The sequence below is a fragment of the Zea mays genome, chromosome 10, assembly GCF_902167145.1.
Source record: "Zea mays cultivar B73 chromosome 10, Zm-B73-REFERENCE-NAM-5.0, whole genome shotgun sequence".
Classification (NCBI taxonomy): Eukaryota; Viridiplantae; Streptophyta; class Magnoliopsida; order Poales; family Poaceae; genus Zea; species Zea mays.
In genome coordinates this window covers 20,864,913-20,867,974 of record NC_050105.1, presented here as the reverse complement: position 1 = coordinate 20,867,974, position 3,062 = coordinate 20,864,913, and the positions used below count along the sequence as shown (strand labels likewise).

Genomic DNA, 3,062 nt, shown 5'->3' with positions numbered 1-3,062 from the left:
GTCTCTGTATGGTGAAATTATGTTATTTTATAATATCTGTTCGTTCAGTCAGTCGTTGTGAACTCTATTCTAATAGCTCACTTCATTGGCCGTATTGTACCAAGACATATTGCATGGAGTAAACAATAACATCAGTTAGCCAAATCAAAAAAATATTATACAGAGAGCTAAGACAATCAATAAAAAATCTTGAATTTTTTTGATTGATAGTTTACGTGGGTATTGTTGTAAGCCGTCGCAACGCACAGGCAACCGACTAGTAAAACAACAAGGAGGTGGCAAATGCACCGGGGCTTGCCTGGATAACACTAGGTTACTGTTGGTTAAGTGGTGACCACTTGGCGAGCATCCTTTGTCTTGGCACTCGTTTAGTTTATCCATCTTCAGGTTCGTCCGACTGACGATATCGTTGTGCGAAGAAGACCACTCCTTACACCATCTTGAGGTCAACTTGGCTCGTCTTCCGCATCACGAGATTAATTATCGTACATAAATGAAATGCATTATGCACATGTATGAATACCAAGAAATAGTACATAACTAATTATTGCTATACCAAAAAGGATTAATACTTATGGTCAGGCATCACAAACTAGAATACATAAACACTAGATACCGATATACGACTACACCCAATTATCACATTTTTCTAGCGTAATCACATCTACTTCAAACATTAAGTAATAATAAGCTAAGCACAAGTCTTTTGTCAAAACACCCAATATCAAATTACTCGTCACATTTTTATTCACTATTTTTGAATACCGACAATTTAGAGTAAGGGAGCATATTAACTAACTTTCTAAACTATTTATCCAGATTAATTTGCATATCATGCCAAATACATGAACATCACATTATTCTATGACCTAGCAGATAGAATATTTTTAATCGAATCAACCATGCCTACAATTCTATTAACATATTCTTCTCCTCCATCTATCAAATTAATTAACTAGAATAGCGAATCAGAGTACGATTACCATATCGACTAGCAATCCGAATAAACGACGATGATCCTTGTTCAGGCCTTTTGCCGAGCACTTGGGGGCATCGACCTGGGGCTTGTTTCTCCACATCATCTTGGGATTCTTTTGTCGGCGCGAACACATCAATTGTTTTGACTTCGATCTTTCTATCGGACACACAAGCGTCACCCGAACTTCGCTTGCGTTTTCGTAACATCCGGGATTCTATCCTCACAAGCACACATAAACATACAATTGATTAGCATCGAATAAATCGACGCCGGGTACAAATACTAACGAAAAATAATCATAAGGAGACAGCGGGTCCTCACCGGGGTTCGTCGAGGTCGAGCAGGGAAGGAAGGGGTTCGACGAGCTCGACGACGATACAAGAGGGTGACGTATAGAGCTGCAGGTCTGGCGAGCTGACGCAAGTGACGGAGACAACCGCGTATGGCAGCAGTGCGTCGACAGTCTATGGATTTGGGCGTTTCATCGAATAGGCGGGATGCGAGGAACGACGTCAACAACCAGAAGAGTGCATGGTGTCGCAACTGGGGCTATACAGGCGCGACGAAGAGACGAACGCCAGGGAGGCTGGTACTGTTAGTTGGCCAGAGTTGCCGATGAGCCCACGACGACACACGACGAGGTGGACGTAAAGCGAGCATGGTTGGCGAGCAGAAAACAGGGGCGCTTTTGTCATGCAGCTACAGCCCACGCCAGACCAAGCAGGGAGAGTCTCCCGGTGCCCAACGCGCGAGGAGCAGGGATGACACGAGGAAGAAATTCAGCGCCATGACGAACTAGAGACCGACGGTGGGGTTGAAGCTGGATAGAAGACTGATGGCGCTGGGGCAAGCACTGCGCCAGACGACGCGGACGAGCTGGAGCCGGGAGCTGGGGCTGGGCACCGAGCTGAAACAGGGAGGAGCGCCGGCGAGCTGAGGGAGCGAGCTAGGGAGCTCCGCGAGCTGGAGACCGATGCGCGCAGCAAGGAGAAGCGCGCGCAGAGAAGAGAGGAGCAGGGGCACGGCAAGGAAACTCTACGGCGAGGAAGGAGCAGAGGTCGGGGGCGAGCTCAGAGGAAGACAGCCACCACAGGAAAGGGAGCTCGGCGGCCAGGAGAGATGCGCGCGTGGGAACGAAGAACAGGGGCGCGCGCCAGGGAACTCAGCCGGGCGCCGGAGCTGGAGGCCGAGCGAGAATACGCGGCTGCGTGCCATGGGCGAGAGAGCACCGAGCAGAGGGAGCTGGGCGCGCCATGGGAGGAAAGTTGGAGCGCCGGCAGAGGGCAGAAGGAGGGAGATGAAGCCGAGGGGGCTGCGCAGCGGCCAGGCGAGCTGGGCGAGACCTCGGCTGGGCGGACCATGGCGGACAGAAACAACCAGGCAGCTCGACGTGCTCAGCTGCCGTGGGAGATAAGACCGGCGGCAAGCCGGCAAGGCAGGAAATATCCCAAGCGGAGGAGATAAATGAAGAGAGAGACACGACTGAAGAAGAAGATAAGGAAAATAACTGCGCGCGGTGGTAGAAAAATCAGGGAGAGAGAAAGCGGCTGGAAAAATCTGAAGGAGAGGCGGCGGGGGAATAGGATAGGATCCGTGGATTTTTTTTATTTCTCTTCTTTCATTTTTAAGAAATTCACAGATATTTTAGATTACGATTTTTTAGCGATGTATACTGGATCGACACGCTACACGAATACACATTTCATTCTCCGGATTTAGCGAACCAAATTATTTACCAATTGCTTATATCCGAAGATTTGGATCCGGGTGAGAAACGACAGCCCGAATAAAACTGATTTCGACTTCGATAATCTGCTCTGCGTGATTCGATCGAAATTAGCCGAAATAAGATCCGCTAATGTACACTCGTTTTTGTCGCCAAAACAGCATGCTGAAGGATAAATTGGATCATAACCTCGCGCAAGATTTCGCGCGATTCGAATTATTTTGCCCTGAACATTTTAGTCATCGAGTTCAAATTAATTTGCCCAGGATAAAAATCATCCAAGTCGGTCGAGCTTCTGAATCCGTATTCTCTTAATCTAATAATTTTGAACGGACACAAGACTCGACATATCGTGAA

At 47.9% G+C, this 3,062-nt stretch overlaps 1 long non-coding RNA gene across 2 annotated transcripts; it reads right to left on the bottom strand.

Annotated features, from left to right (window-relative positions):
* Positions 1-233: 233 nt before the first annotated feature.
* On the bottom strand, positions 234-2,668 carry LOC109943045 (uncharacterized). Of its 2 annotated transcripts, XR_002265655.2 has the most exons (3): positions 1,301-2,668; positions 984-1,193; positions 234-460 (listed from the first exon to the last, which is right to left on the bottom strand). It is a non-coding gene; the product is annotated as an uncharacterized lncRNA (long non-coding RNA). The 2 variants fall into 2 exon arrangements; XR_002265654.1 differs by lacking the exon at positions 234-460 and having other exon boundaries at positions 796-1,193.
* Between the last annotated feature and the right edge of the window lie 394 nt (positions 2,669-3,062).